The sequence below is a fragment of the Canis aureus genome, chromosome 27, assembly GCF_053574225.1.
Source record: "Canis aureus isolate CA01 chromosome 27, VMU_Caureus_v.1.0, whole genome shotgun sequence".
Taxonomy (NCBI): domain Eukaryota; kingdom Metazoa; phylum Chordata; class Mammalia; order Carnivora; family Canidae; genus Canis; species Canis aureus.
The window spans coordinates 7,480,930-7,497,826 of NC_135637.1; the positions used below are offsets into that span (position 1 = coordinate 7,480,930).

Below are 16,897 nucleotides of genomic sequence, written 5' to 3' on the forward strand. Positions count from 1 at the left end.
AGAGGAAGAAGGAGGAGGAGTGAGGAAGAGGGTGAGGAGGAGGAGGAGGAAGAGGAGGAGAAGCCTCAGCTTTCTTTCTTCTAACTGGAGTCACGTCGTTGGAGTTCACTCTGCCCAGCTCTACGTCTCCTCCAGGGGCAGCTTTGCCTTGGCACGGCTCCTACGCCTCACGAGGCTTTGGCTCTGACCCACGGAGTCAGGGCAGGTACGTGCCCGTTACTCTCTGAGGGCGCTTCCTTAGACCCCGTTCTTCTTTCACGTGAGGATGCTAAGAAGAGGTTGTTGCTTTGTTTTAGCATGAGGGACATCTGTCACATCCTTCCCAGGGAGCCTGGGACCGTTCCCAATGTTGACCACATCGGATTTTCTACCTGCAGCTCATCTGCTGCTTGGACAGAGGTGGGTCTTGGGGCTGGAGCATTTCTGGAGCATTTCTGAGCACAAAACAGGGTTGGGATGCGGTCACATAACCCTGGCAAGTCCAGTTTTCTTTTCATAATGCGAGCACCTGATGGGAAGCTCTGACTGCCCAGGCACCCATCTCAGTACACGCCTGACCGGCTACAGGCCCAGGTACCCAGGCACCCTCCCAACCCCAACCCCTACCCCTCTTTGGGCTCCTCTGTTTTCGAGCTCTTGGTTGCTTGGGGCCCCATTTTCTTTTTCTATCTGCAATTTAAGAGACTATATATATGTATATTTTTTTTTTAAGATTTTATTTACTTATTCATGAGAGACACAGAGAGAGAGGCAGAGACACAGGCAGAGGGAGAAGCAGCAGGCTCCATGCAGGGAGCCCGACGTGGGACTTGATCCCAGGTCTCCAGGATCACACTCTGGACTGACGGCGGCGCTAAACCGCTGAGCCACTCCGGCTGCCCGGCATTTTTATATTTTAAATTCACCAGGTAAGAGTGAGTTCGTGAAACCCTGGGCCCCAGATCCTGGACTCTTAATAAAAGGAGAACCACAGGCTCCTGCACTCCCCTCTCTCTAGCTGTGACCTGCTGTGTGGCCCCAGTATGCCATGTAATTTCCAGGACTCTTAAGTAATGAACCTCGTATCCTCCCAAAGTTTGATGCTCATTGCTGAGGGCATTTTGCAATCATAGTAAGAAGAACAGGACTGGTGCGGCCACATCGTTGTTTATTGATCAACTGAGACACACACACTAGACGCCCACAATACTAAGGAATGTACCTGAAGCTTTGCTATGATGTTCAGATAGCTTGTCCAGAAACATCAACATGTTTGACAATTGTCCTGAAAAACACATAGAAAATATGTGGTGATTTTTGGTGTTTTTCATTTAAATAATGATGCTCTAATTCTCATCCTGCTTCTAAAATATTTCCCTTAGCATGGATTTTGAGAGCTATTCACATTGTTTATGCTCATCTATGAAGTCCCCAGGTAGTGCAGGTGCTCTTAAACCCAAAATGAGTAGTGCTTTACTGGAGGACCATCATCCTGTAAGATTCTATGTTTCTACGGAACTGGAGGCCAGTGGTGGAACACAGAGGATACCACCGGCTTCTGGGGCAGGACCTGACACTCACTTTTCATCCTTCCAACAACATGCAAGTATCTTTAGTTACTGAGATCAGCTCAGAAAAACTCTGACATCCCCTCTGGGAAGAGCATATTTCCCTCCAGAATGTTCTTTCCTGAAGAATTAAAAATTCCAGGAGGAATATATATATTCCATCTCTAAAGCAATGTTCCTCAGACCTCTTTTTCACTGGGATTATGAATGAGAGAGAAGGTAAACCAGGAGTAAGCCCTGAGAAGGGACACAGGACGAGACCCTGAGTCCTTGACACGTGTTGCCTTATGACTGAGAGCCACACTTGTCTGCAGCTAAGAATAGGAAAGTAGGGCAAGCTATAGGAAATCCATTTAAATCAGCTGAAGACACAGGGAAGACATTTTCTTTCTTTTTTTTAAGATTTTATTCATTTATTTGATAGAGAGATAGAGAGAGCACAAGCCGGGGAGGCAGGGGAAAAGCAGAGGGAAAGGGAGAAGCAGACTCCCTGCTGAGCAGAGCGCCAACATGGGGCTCGATCCCAGGACCCCAGGATCATGAGCTGAGCTGAAGGCAGATGGTTCACCAACTGAGCCACCCAGGAACCCCAGGAAAGAATTTTCTGAAACTTCTTCCGAAATGGGATAATATGTGCTTCTGCCATGGTCTTTGAATAAAGAAAGATGGAGCGCCACCAAACCAATGACAAACATTTACTTCTATTAAAGACAACAGACAAAAAAAAAAAAAAAAAAAAAAGACAACAGAACTTCGTTCTGAGTGCCTTTTATGGATAAGATCCCTTAACTAACATAAAACACTTTGGGAGTGACACTAGCTTACTCTGCCAGAGGACAATTCGTTCGTTTTTGCATAGAAGCACATTGTTTTGTTTTTAAATGCGGAAAATGGAATTCTGGTTCAGGAAAAGCAGAAGATAGGATTAACAAGAACAGGCAACACATCCACTTTTCGTGGTACGCACAAGAAGCCGTTATTCTACCCGCGGTTCCCAGATCAGGAAAGGGCTGCCCCGTAGGTCCAGACAGACCGCACCACCTTCATGTTTGCGATCCCTGGGATGTCAAGAAATGAAGACATATCAGAACCTAAGACCAAAACGATGTTTTAGGTATTTACACCTTAATTATTCATGCTTCCTAATAAATTCATAATACGATGCAACATATGCCTGCTCTTAATGACATAGACTCAAGTTGCATATGTAACAGGCCGACAGAGCCTCTCCTGCATGCTGACTTGAGGCTGAGGGCCAGCCTCCCTCCTGGGCAAGGACCAGCTCAGGTGGGGTGCGTGCACATTGCTGTCCTCTCTCCGTCCCTGGGTCTTGGACGGGACCACTGAGGATGTGAGCTCCTGGTTCAGCCGGGCCACTGGTTCCCAAATGACTTCATGGGCCTCACTTTTCCAATCTGTAACAAAAGGACACAAGATCATCTCTCTCCTGTGAATTTAAGAAAATGCTCAAAACTTGTCCAGTTGTGGACCACATCTGGTCTGGAGACATGTAACATTTGTTTGGTTTAACCAGAATTTTAGGAATAGTTTAGGCAATATTTTACAATTAGGTGAGTTCATGTTACGATCTGCATTTCTCTTGTTTCTGGGAAGATAGATCCTGGACCTGCCAGCACTAGGCCTGCCTCCCATGTGGCACCCAGTGCAGGAACTGAGTAGTGTTGCCTCTTTTCAGACAGAGCTTCTAGTTTGCAGAATCTCTGCCGTGCACTGCTTCTCCCTCACACTGGAACCAATGTCTGACGCGGTTTATCCTCATTCTTGGGCTGGCGCTTTTCTCATAGACAAAGGAAAGAGACACATGTCTCTAGCCATGTCTCTATTAAAGTGGGATGAGAAAGGTTGCCTGAGAGAGAACCTCATTTTAAGAAAATCAGCTCCTGTGACATTTGATTCCCCAAACTTATGAGACAAGGAAACCAAAAGGACCCCATGAAAGAAAAGGCTGTTTTTTTCCCCTCTCCTTCTTTTCTGGCTTCTATTTCTACTAGGACCTTCACTGGACATAAGCCTTGTAATGCAAGCAGTGTGTATCCACCTTGTAAGGGATGAAGGGTTAATGATTTCTCTAAAACAGACAACCTCTAAGGAAGCGCCAGGTGAGGATGATGAGATGAATCTATCATACGCATATTCCAGAACCACCAGAGCTGGTCATCTCGATGCCAAGGCCCTCTGGCTCCAAGGAATAACATCTGTGTCCTCGTCTTTGTACTAAACAGTTCCTGGATGCCTGAGGGGACACATATGCCAGACCAAGGTCTTCAGTTAAAACCCCAGACCCCAAACAAAGACAAGACTCTCTCCTTTCTTTCCTGAGACTCCTGGACACTTATTCTATATCCGCTCTTTCTCTGTCTTCAGAAACTCTGCTCTTACCTCCTGCTGGCTCACACTCCATTTCCTTCATTTGCAAAGCCAAAGACCGCCTAGACTGATCCTGCAGGACCCCCTCTGGGTCCCCAGATGGACAGCCTGCATCACTTAGATCTAAGAATATGATAATCACCTCCTGGGTCCGGTATTCTTTCCACCTGCAACCTCATGGCTTTTTAGACATGACAAGGGGACTCAGAGGTCCGCTTGCTCTGTCTTTAATTGTCTTCATCTTTCTTACAAAATGTGTTCTTCTCACTCATTTACAATTAAACGTGCAAATGTGTTTTTTGAGAGCTGAAGACTGGGGAGAGGCAGAAAGGAGATTAAAACACATCTGTTTTTCTCATAAGACATAATTTTGGAAATTCCATTAAAAATCCAAATAAACATAGAGCGTCACATAATTATCATCTCCAACATTCACTAACACCTAATTATCTGTCAAGCCCTGTGGTAGGAGATTTCCATATATTATCTAATTGTCACCAATGCTAAGAAGTAGATACTATTATTCCTCTTCACAGGTGAGAAAACAGAAGCTCGGTGCCCAAGGTCACCTAGAAACAGGTGGTAGGACGAGATTTGGATGCCAGTAACTCACTGCAAGTCTGTAAATTCCTGTGTGAATCCCAGATCCACCATCACTGTCCAGGCATCAGAGTTCCCTGCAAGGATGCTTAGATGTCTTTATTTCTTTTCATTTCACCAAGTCTTTCCTCCTTGTCTCCATGCTCTCTCCGTCTCATTTTTTTTTCTGACTTTTGGCGCAGAGGTACATATATTTTCTCACCCTCCTTGATGAATGGCATGTGGCCTTGATCTGTGCAACATGCTGCTTCTACTTTATTTGTTTTCTTTATGCACCCAGATTCCTACTTCCAAGTTCCAGCCTCTCTGGGCCAGTTGCTTGGGATGTTCTGATTGGGCTCCTGGACCAGTTACTGTGGAGACTGGAATTTGGGTCCAGGTTCTACTGTTATTTATGGTCTGGCCATTGTCTGTGTGCATATTCAGCCTCATTTTGTTCAAATGTGCAATTATCTAAACCTTATTCAAACCAAGACTTGTAGTATCCTAGGAATAGTTGGCTTTCCAATATTAATTTTTCTCTCTTAAGTTGATGATTATCTGCATGTGTGTGATTTTCCATATACTGATCAGGATCATTAATTTCACTCCTAACTCTCTGCCAGGTGTCTAACTCCCCTTTGTGTAGAAGAATCAGTTATGCATTCCATGTTCCTGAAAGATCTGATCCTGCTTTCTTCTACTATCTGCCGGTGAGGCAGTGCCTTCCAAAATTTGAAAGAAATTGCTTTATATATTAAAGTGTGATATGCAGTGACCAAAAATAGGGTCGAATAAAGACATTTTCCAGATATGTAAGATCTCAAAAAATTATCTACTATAATTTTAGGATGCTCCTGGGTACAGTGCTTTCCCAAAATGAGGGAATAAAGCAACCAAGCAAGAAAAATTTACAGGGTCTGAGAAGAAGACCTAGCACAGGAGAAGTCAAAGAAACTCCCAGAAGGATAGTGAAGGGAGTCCCAAGATGTACTTACAGCTCTTTTTTTTTTAAAAAAAAAGATTTTATTTATTTATTCATGAGAGACACACAGAGAGAGACACACACACACATAGAGACACAGGCGGAGGGAGAAGCAGGTTCCCTGCAGGGATCCCGATGTGGGACTCGATCCTGGAACTCCAGGATCACGTCCTGAGCCGAAAGCAGACGCTCAACCACTGAGCCACCCAGGTGCCTGCATACTTACAGCCCTTCTATCATGAACATGACTATGTAGTGTGTTCTCATGGTAAACTGAGAGCAGTATTCTGTAGGATTTCAAACCAGACCCTTGACGAATTTTTATATGACACAAATTACCCAAATGTCTCTATAATGGCACATACTAATTAGGAGAGGAGACTGTAGGTATCTTTGATTTTTAATGTTTTACTCTGTCTACCTAAATTAAACTGTGGAATGTCATGTCTAAAAACCTCGTTTTGACACGGTGAAAGCCATTTTAAAAATCCCAATCCAAATCACCTAGTGAGAAAAAACGAAAATGAAATTAATTTTGGACTAATTCTCTCCACGTCGGTAGTCCTGTTAGCAAAGGTTTGACAAATTCACAGCAACATTTACTTCCTTCCCTGCTGCTTCTGACAACTCTGTTATCCCCTCCGTGAGAATAATCTGCAGCTCAAGCTTTGCAAGAGCAAACACTCTGCTGTAGTATTTCACGTTGTGCTCCAATCGTGGGGACTTGGGAAGAGTGACCCAAAATTTGGGGGAGACCAGGAAGCTGTGAGTGAGGAGGGGAAGGTCTGGTTTCTGGTCTCTGCTACACCTCCAGGTTGAGAAGATTCCCCGGGGTTTATCATGGCCAAAAGAATGCACTTGACGGGATGAGCACTGGGTGTTATTCTGCATGTTGGCAAATTGAACACCAATAAAAAATAAATTTATTATTAAGAAAAAAAAAGAATGCATGCCGATTTTCAAGTCCTCTCCTCCTTGTGACCTGGCAGAAAGGGGGGCGGGGGACATGTCTGCTCAGGGTCAGGAGCCTGACCTGTATGCTGGGCTTGCATCCCCGGCCTGCCAGTCAGGAACCAAACCACCTTGCTGGACTGTGTCTTCCTGGGCCTCGGTTTTCTCTTCTATACAATGGGAGTATCGATAGAAACTATGCTGTATGCAGGCAGCATCAGCTGAATTTGATCCGCTGGTGAAGTGCTAGCAAGGGGCCAAACCCTAAGGTGGAATCAGTAACTCAGAGCTGTTACCATTATTGTTACTATAATTGCTACAGTTTTTACTCTTGTAATTTAAAAAGATTGGACTCTATGACTGCAGGGAGGTTTGAAGGCACCACCACCCCTGCTTTCTGCTTCCAAAGGCTGGTTTCCTCCTCAGCTGTAGGAAGTCCCCTCTCCATCCTCTCTTTCACCTGAACCTCCTGGTCCGCCTCCCAAGAGCCTCTCGTGAAACGTCCCCCCTGCTGGTACTCCTGCCAGCCTCCATGATTAGAGGCTTAGATTTGGGGTGTCCCTTTCTGGCAGAAAGAAAAGAAGAAGGCTTCGATTCTGGTGCCAGATGTGCTCCAAGCGCTGTCGTGCTCCACACCCGTCCATCTGGCAGTCAGGTTGCTCACAGCCTTGGTGGCTCAGGTGCAGAGCAGAGTCCCAGGGTCCAGACCCACCGTGGGTTACAGGGGCATTCAGAGAGCCTCGCCTCAGGGATCCCTGTGGGATCGGAAATGAATCGTCCATTCAGACCCAACACAGAGGTTGGTCGGAGCAGCACCTTTACTTTGTGGTTCTGAAAATCACCTCCTCCCCACCCCCCATGATCCTGTCTCTGCAAAGCTGAACTTCCTCCAAGTCCAAGGAATATCACCTCCACAAAACCATCTGGCCCAGCCAGCACGCAGTGAGGAGTCCCTCCTGACAACATGGTACACCACACGTGTTAGTGTTTGGTTATAGATGGGCTTCTGTTCATTTTCATCTCACTGAGATGGGAGTGGAGGTCAGAAACCACTTCTTCCATCTTTTAATTGAATCAGCACTTGAAAAAGATCCTAAACTCACAGGTCTTCACTATCTGGCAGGTGACCTACCCTCCTTGGTGTGGAGTTGATAAATTATTGAAAATGGATGATGTATATTTAGAGAATGTTATATCTCTCTTTCTACTTCTGCATATGTTTGCAAATTTCTATAATACAAGGGTTTTTTTTTTTAATGTTGTAGGAATCAAGCAAAATACACTCATCATTGCTATGTGGGCTGCACCCACCATTTCATGGTCCCTAGACGTGGTCTTTCTTTGGTGGCTAAATGGCTGGAGGAGCAAGAGGACCCCAGACTCATCCCTAAGTGTAAGGAAGATTTATTTCCAAAACCCTCGAATAAGACCCTCTACCTGGTCCATCTTTTTCCATAATTGTCCAAGTGTGAGCAACTTGGGCTGGACACTGAAGAGAAAACATGGTGTGAAGGGGAGATCATGGGCTCAGGGTGGAAGGATGGCTGCAAGGTCCTCTGCCTTTACTGCTGGCTGTGCGGTTTGAGAAGGTCATTTATTTCCGAACTCAGGTGTCTGCAAAAAATGTAGCTCCAGATGGTATATAGATGAAAGAACCCAGTGCTTGCAAACAGGCCTCCCAAAGCGGACCTGGTTTACAGATGCTGGTCCTTTCTTTTTTTTTTAAGATTTTATTTATTTATTCATGAGAGTCACAGAGAGAGACAGAGGCAGAGACATAGGCAGAGGGAGAAGCAGGCTCCCTGCAGGGAGCCCAATGTGGGACTCGATCCCAGGAGTCCAGGATCATGACCTGAGACAAAGGCAGACGCTCAAACACTGAGCCACCCAGCTGCCCACATGCTGGTTCTTTTTATTCCATAAAACAACAATGTGTGCCACTGGTATGTGCCTGGCCTCGTGCTACCTTTTACGCAAACTGGACCCCTGTCCTTTCTCCTCATGGGGGGCCAGGAGGAAGTAACTCTTGCACCTATATTTATCAACAAGAAAGTTGGGGAGCAGAATGGGGAAACACCTTAGTCAAAGTCACCAAACTGTGCTCTCCAAGGCCGAGAGTGAATCCTGTTCGCTCCAAACCATAGATGGTACTTATCATCTGACTCTTCAGAAGTGATCAGGGAAGTGGGACTCAGGAAGCTCTATCATCTGACTTCCAAACTTCGATCTAGAGCACATGGAGGATACAGGATGCACATTGAGGGAAAGCGAAGTTCAGGGTAAAGAAGCTTCACCGTGTCTTCCAGCCCAGACAGCACAGGACTACAGGGCTCCCACTCTGCCAGAAGGATGGGGAAACCAGTGGGCCAGTGTCCCGGACAGGATCCTGCTCTGGGCAGGGCTGGGTTGGGCTGGAAACGGAATCTGCAAAGCAAAAGTGGTCCAAAGGACGGCACTTTTCATGATTACAAATCTGGATAAACTTGATTTCACATTTTTAAAAATTTGACTATGTTCTCTCATATTTAGTTAATTCTCTTAGCTGTTCTCTTATATTTTCTGGATCTGCTTTAGTAGCTCAGGCCCTAAATCTGTAGACTTTCTGCAGATGTGTTTATCTGCACATTCAAACACTCCCTTTCTTCACAAAGACCAATTATAGCCTGGAAGAGAGCAATTTATGAGAACTTTGAAAACAAACAGGGAAAACTTCTTATGTGGATTTCACTGAGGTCTGATATGGTCTGTCTGAATTTATGCCAGTTGAATATACGAGATAGAAAAAAAAAATCACATTTCTTTGAAGTATAATACCTTTTATCTCCAGACTTTAGTTGAAAGCCTAACAGAATATAGTATGCCAAATGTGGGGCTCATTAAATTGAAAACTGGAAATTTATTGAGTGTGTTAAATAATTCACCTTCATCAAGAAGAGAAGAGAAATCGGAAAAGGCTATGCACCTTTTCGCTCTTGAAATGCATGTGTTTGGTTGTCTTTTCCAGATAAACATTTGTATTTATGCACTTTTCCATCCCCTCTGCAAATATCTCTCTCTCAGTCTTTTATTTCTTTTAATTATTTTGAAGTGAAGTGATAATGAAAAAGCAATTGAAATATCCCCAGCCTTCTAAGATGGTAAGTGGGTATCCCATGTGCCCTAGGTCCTCTCTACTCGGATGCTTTTTGGCCATTCTCTAAGTCCTGACCATCCCCTGTCTGTGCCTGCACACATGCAGGATTATCTCTGCATTTGTGTGCCTGTGAATGTGATGCACCAACACGTACAAATGCATCGTATTTAAGTTACCTGATCAAACCACTCCTTTTAACAATCCCCTACAACTCTATAACAGAAATAAATAAATGCAAAATAAAACATAATTTGATTTAAAAATGGACAAAGGTCCTGAGCAGACATTTCTTCAAAGAAGATATACGAATGGCCACCAGGTGTAGAGAATAGTTAAACTCCTAGATGGAAGAGCTGTGGGGGAGACAAAATGGTATTTGCTCAAAGTTGTATAAAGTTACAGTTGTGTTGGGGCACCTGAGTGTCTGTCTTTGGCTCAGGGCGTGATCCCAGGGTCCTGGGATTGAGTCCCACATCAGACTCCCGGCAGGGAGTCTGCTTCTCCTTCTGCCTGTGTCTCTGCCTCTCTCTCTGTGTCTTTCATGAATAAATAAATAAAATCGTTTTTAAAAAAAGTTACAGTTGTATTATATAAGTTACAGTCATATGAAGTTACAGTTGTATACAATTACATTTCTATAAGACCAATAAATTCTAGGGATCTGTTAGTACAGTTAACTCTGGTATGAAGCACTTTTAATGTTGCTAACCAAGTAAATCCCATGATAATCCAGGGATGAAGCCCTGAGGACACATTTGCTGGACCCTCCACAGAAGTTCACCAAACAGGTGGGACCTTTTCAGTTGGAAGGGGGAGAAGGAGAGCTCTGATGAGCGAAGGGCCTTTCTCTATTCTCCTTTCCCAAATAACTGGTCAACATAATATAAAAAGTGAGAGAACGCAGAAGGGGAGATTCTACTGGCCTGTATTTTCCAGACCTGGATATATCTGCTGGGTGCTTCGCTTTTTCAAATTGTACCAAAATCGATGCTTTATGTCTGCTCAGCACTTTTCCAGAGAGCCACTGACGAGGACAGAGCTCTCACCTTTGCACACACAGCTGCCCTTAGTGGCCTGAGCCGTCCCTGGTGCCTCTAATCCGTTTGTGAAAGAAACCACAGCTCAGGGCACTCAGCTTGTGCCCAGGCATGGGTGCCTCTGAGCATGGAGGAGGGGGAGGCCCTCTGGAGCTCAACACTGCCCATATTCATGTGTCACAGCTCACACCAAGGTTAGAGCCCAAATCCCCACATCTCCGTGTGTGCGTAACCTGGCCTGGCCTAGATGAGGACATTCCAAGGTGAGGACCCTGCACCGATTCCTGACCTGTGTGGCGGGCAGATATCAGTTTCCTGGGTTGGGGCTCAGTGTCTCACCCGGTGTCCAGGATCTCGGCTGCCCTGGATGTAACTGGTACCTGCCTGGACCACCCAGTCACTCACCAAAGAGATGGTTGCTGAGTACGTACTGAATGTTCCCAGAAGCTGCCTCAACCAGCCCTCCCAGCTTACTAGGAAGGAGGCCTGGAACATGGGCAGCAGGTGGAATGGTCACCGCGTGTACACATGGCCCTGCATCCTCACTGGGCCCTCTCCTTTTCCTTCCACCCCAGGCACAGAAGCTGGGTGGCTCTGCCCTTGTGTGGACACAGTGCGGGATCCACTGTGAGCCCCACGTTCTCCTGGAACCTCTGACATGGGCTGCCGAGGCCCTTCGTCAATGTGGATGGCCACGGGCAGGTGTCCACGGCATTCCCGTGCAAAACCTCAGTGGTGTTTCCTCAGTCAACCCAAAACAAAGCTGGAAATGGCGATCCCTATTCATGAAGGCAAATTCTTTTTATTCCTCCAGGAGAAATTGAAGTTTAAATAGAAATTAATAAGCTCAAAATTTAATGTCCAGGCACTTTATTTCCCAGTATTTTATGGCAGAAAGAATTATACTCTCAGAAATACGTCTCTACCTGTTACTTCTACTCATGATTCAAAGCTAAGAAAATAAGGAATTATATACCAGAAGGATAAGACATTTTCCCCTGAAAAAATAGAAAACACCAAAATCCTGAAACCATGATGTGCAAGCCTGTTTGGGATAGTAAAGATTACTCAGCCCTCCTTAATTCCAGACACTGCAATAAAAATGTCTCTGTGTTAACAATCAGTGGGGATGCCTGTGTAGAATTAGATTTATTAGATGCAGATATGCATCCCAGTAATGCCTGTCTGGGGGAAGCATGCTTGTTTTCCAATTCTCCTGCTTTAAGCCAGCTTCGTTTAGGTACAGACTCCTGAAAAGCATCTCACTATTTGTAATATTAGAATTAAATATGCAAAATCATTAATGTTAGACGCAGCTTTCCAGAAAAGCTTTCACACCCAATCTGACTGTAACCATGAATGCAAAATAGCATTTCACAATTTTATCAGCTCAATGAGCAGAACAGACTTGAAAACATGCATAATTCTTTTACATGGTACGTATCATAGCTCTGATTTCTCACACTGGGCTTATTTAATTTTCTAACACCAACTGTGGTTTCTAATTTCAATGGGATGTCCCCATATAACTGTTAATTCTAAATACAAACATTTTTAAAAGTTGAGTGGAAGGTATGTTGGAATCCTTACATCAACTTCAAGAAGTGGTAGGTATGTTGATACAATGCGATCACCCACTGGAAAAGAAATAATGGCTTTTGAAAGAATCTACCTAGGTCAGAGATGGAAATGCAAGTTTTCAAACAAAAAGCCCTATGGTGCTTTCCCCTTAGTTCTGTGTTTGAATTTCTTCTTATCAGTTACTAACATTTTTTAAATAGCAAGATTACAGACAAGCATCATTTCTGCCTCCTCCTCCTTTACTAGATTTGCTTATTCTCAGCCTGAGTTCTAATTTGGCAACAAACAGCTGGATCTGAGTGGGCACTGCCCTCGCTACCGGATACCAGATCCACCACCGTCCACACAGTCTCTCAGACTCAATTTCACACTCAGGTATGGGAGTTCACCGTCCCAATAAGAGTTCAAATTGACACCAGGAGTCTAGGATCTAAGCTGATTTAGAACCAAACCCAATGCAGAATTTGCCTGTAAATTAGCATCTATTATTAATTTAGAGCATAGCACGTTGAAAGAATGTGAAAGTAGATTATCAGTTCTCATTACCTCGGTTGCTGATAAAACTTGAGGCAAACTTGCTGCTCAGTGGCAAAGGAAGAAATGGCCACAGAGCATGGGAGTTCTCATGCCAGGAACAGATGCCATGGTGCAGCGAGGTGGGGAACAGAGCTCGACTCGTGTCCCCAGGGACCACAGAGGAAAGAGGACTTGAGAAGCAGGCAGAAGGAGGGTGTGTGAACACTAGCAGGTTCTCAAAACATCATCCAAGGACTCATGATTGCCCAATTTAGAACCTGGTGATTACGATGGACATGCCCACCCAAGGGTCCCTCCAACACAGCACACTACGTGCAGTGTACATTTATCATACTGTGGCCACCCAACATAGCTTGAATACTGTGTGAATGGATGCCTGGGTGATTGCCTGCTTCATGAGCACACCTGGTCCCCAAGGGAGAGGCCAGAAAGTTGTCCCTGGGCTCAAATGTTCTCCACAGTATTGAACAGAGCCTGGTAAATATAAACAGAGCTCCATCAGGTTGCAGAACTTGGATTGATGCCCAAGATCAATGCATAATTTTAAATAGATAAATGAGCATTGTCCCTGCTGTCAGTTAATTGGAAGTCTAAGGAGAGACTTGATCACTGAACAGGTGAACAGGCACATTGATAAGCCAGGAACACACTGATAACCATTATGAAGACATACATTGTGGGATCCGGTCTCTCAGAAATGGTGCTGTGTCAGGGAGGAAGGAAGGCTCTCCCCCTGAGATCCGGAAGGAAGAGGGAGGCCATCCCTGAAGACCAAGCAGAACATTCCAGGAAGGAGAAATAGCATGCTCTATTGGCTTTCAATTTCCATTAAGAGTACCCACTCTTCTGATCTTAACAGGTCCCAACCTTGCATCTTCCTTTCAATGCAAACCTCCTTCTCTTCTTGACCAGAAAAGATTAAAGCAAGGGACAGAAGTCAAGGAACCCTTCAAGAGGGCTTGATACGTGGGCGTGGAAAATCTGCTGCTTCAAACTTCACCCCAGGGACCTTGGGCGTGGAAAATCTGCTGCTTCAAACTTCACCCCAGGGACCTTGGTTTGCTGCCAATCTGAGTAAAAGCTCTTCTTTTAGAAGGCAAATGTGTCAGACATGGTTTTCCAGAATTTCCCCATGCATTTGACCCCATCTTAATTATCAGTCTTTTTAGCCATTACACTGAACACACAAATATGTCCACAAAAGAACACAGATTGTTGCCCTTCAGAGGCAAAACAGAAATGTGCATGTTGTCATTTGATTGTACTCACATGTAAAATGAGCAGAGTTAATAGTAAAGAAACATCCAATTGTGTCAGGGTGATGGTAGCCTCTCCCAGAAAACAGATTTAATCAAAGGCTGGGACATCCCTCAGGTTTACATTGGATAGCAAACCGGTGTCCCGGGATTCGCTGTATTAACCATCCACGGGTTATTCATTGACTTTTGAGTGAAGCTGAGGTGCCACACACTTAATAATTAATGCCAACAATTCCGTTTTGCTATTTCTCTTTGGGCATCAAAGTCACATTTAACATTGACTCTGGCTCTGTCCATCGATCATCACCGCCCTCAGGCACCCCTCTAAGTGGATGTGTGTCCCCGACCCCAAATAATTATACCGCTTTTCCTTAATGGAGTGTTTGTAAAGGGAACCTTCAAAATGGTGTTTTATCAGTATTTGTGATAATTTCTAAGAGAAGAGAAAATCAGATTCACTGAAAGTACAAACTAGAAACATTTGTTCACTCTCTTGGTATCCTGGAAATGCTTCTTATTCTATTGAAGGACTCAGTTCCCCATGGTAAATATTTCAAGTTGGTCACCCTAACACCACCCTTCTTCCCTGTCTTCCTTTATTCAGGGACTGGAAAGCAAAAGTACTTTTCAGATTTCCTTGTGATGAAGCAGTTTGAAACAATGCCACATAAGTGAAAGTTTTTAGAAAAGGCAGATCTATCCACATAAAAAAGCAAAGGTTTAGGATAAGAGGTCCGGTGGCACCACCCTCTTTTACCCCCTGGAATGAGACATAAAATGTGCAGGTGAAACATCATTTTGTGACTTGGTGATGGGAATTACCTGCTGAATACCGGAGACAGAAGAGAAAAGGAACCAGACTCCCAGTGGTGACATGAGCCCCACATCAACTGCCCCTCTCCAGCTCTTGTCACGTGAAAACGTAACTCCTTTATAGATTTACACCCTCTAGGGGATTTATGTGACTTGGAGCTGAGAACAAAATCTTACAGTACCCGCACCCCACCGCAATCCCACTGGAAGACTTTGGTTTGATTCTCTATGTTCTCAATAAAGAATGGGTTGAAATCACGCCTTTCTTATTATCCTTCCCCATGGCAACAAGTCAACTCCATTTCCTGTCTATAGACACAGAGGCAGTGGTGTGTACTGGAAAGAAAATGAGTTTCAGAGTCTGGTAAGCAGAGGTGGAATCTTGGCTCCAACTTTCTTATCTGGGCTCCCTCAGGGTGTGTGCCAAGCAGGTGTGAATCGCTGCATTGCTCGTGAAAGCCCCTGAAGCCATACACAGGGAGGGATCAAGGATCATTAAATTATCTCAGTCTACGGAGTGCTTCGTCTTGCTCTTCTGAGCTTCAGGCATCCATGTAAAGAAAGCTTTGCTGCTTGTGATTGGGCTCAGAAGGTGGGAGCTTACAGGTCAGGGGGCACATTCCCCGGGAAGCCCTGTGGTCAGAACCCAGGGCTGTGATCCTGTGTTCTCTTCCTGCTCGGGGCATCCTGGTGGAAATCAGGGTGATGGCATGGGGGCCAGTGATACCCCGTGACTGCGTGTGAACTGCCAGCTTATGGCCACCCCCTTGAAGACAGTCTCTGATTGACAAACTGAGGAAACACCCACTTGGTTTCTCTAAGCCCCTGCAAAATGAAGGTTTGGGAAAACAGCTTTACACTGTCATGGGTCAATCGTTTCCACAATTTTGTAAAATAGTAGGTTTTTTTTTTATTAGCCTGAGCTAGTAAAAAGGAGGCTTCTTATGAAAAATGTATGTGATCAATAAAAGATGAGCATCTTTAATACAGTCCTTCTTGCTCTTCTCAATCCTAATTAAGATTACTTTTTGTATGCATGTAACGATTTTTATTTTCAGAAAAATAATCATGGTTTAGTCAGTTCAACATTGCTGAACAGCGATGCTCTTTTTTTTTTTTTTCTCAGTTTTGGTTTGCAAAGCATTTCATTAAAATGAGTTTTGCTCCGGGTTTCACCCAATGAGTTGAATCTGTGAAGACAGAATAAATATACCACCTCCTCGTTACCTATTTGAAAAAATCTCTTTGCATATCATTTTTTTTTTCTGGAAAACATCAGCATTTCCTCATTGATGCGGAGATCTGGATGACAGTGAACCCAGAAAGCACCCCAGAACCAACAGCACAGAAGAAGCCCTGGCGTCACCTTTTATAAACTCTTACTTGTGCCAAAAACACAAGGAAAGCATTGGCATGCATAGAATTCATAGTTTGAGTTTAATAAAGTGCCTCCTGAATCATTATGTGGTAATTTTTAAACATTGCAAAAGCATAGCCGGATGCAATGGTACTTTTTATTAGCTGATTTTTCTCTTTTTTTCTTCTTTTTTTAAGATTTATTTTTATTTATTTATGATAGACAGAGACAGAGAGAGAGAGAGAGAGAGAGAGGCAGAGACACAGACAGAAGGAGAAACAGGCTCCTTGCAGGGAGCCTGACATGGGACTCAAACCCGGGACCCCAGGATCACGCCCTGGGCTGAAGGCGGCGCTAAACCACTGAGCCACCCAGGCTGCCCAAACAATATTTTTAAAGATTTTATTTTTTCATGAGAGGTGCAAAGACAGAGGCAGAGATAGAGTCCGAGGAAGAAGCAGGCTCCCTGATGTGAGACTCAGTCTCAGGACCCTGGGATTACGACCTGAGCCAAAGGTGGTTGTTCAACTACTGAGCCACCCAGGCATCCCCATTGCACTCAATTTTCAAATATTTTTATTAAGTCAAAAGAAAACCCGTATCTACTAGCAGCCATTCCCCAACACCACCCAGCCCCACAAGCTCTAGGCATTTCCCTGTCCCTTCTGTCTCCATAGATTTATCCAACGTGGACATTTCATGGGAATTGGATAATATAATATGAAAACTT

At 44.5% G+C, this 16,897-nt stretch overlaps 1 long non-coding RNA gene across 1 annotated transcript in view; it reads right to left on the reverse strand.

The window, feature by feature from the left end:
- Positions 1 to 1,999: 1,999 nt before the first annotated feature.
- Positions 2,000 to 16,897, reverse strand: part of LOC144299475 (uncharacterized) — a 43,397-nt gene continuing 28,499 nt past the window's right edge. Inside the window, exon 3 of the long non-coding RNA XR_013366183.1 lies at positions 2,000 to 2,962. This is a non-coding gene — a long non-coding RNA (uncharacterized LOC144299475). The remainder of the gene's footprint in view (positions 2,963 to 16,897) is intronic.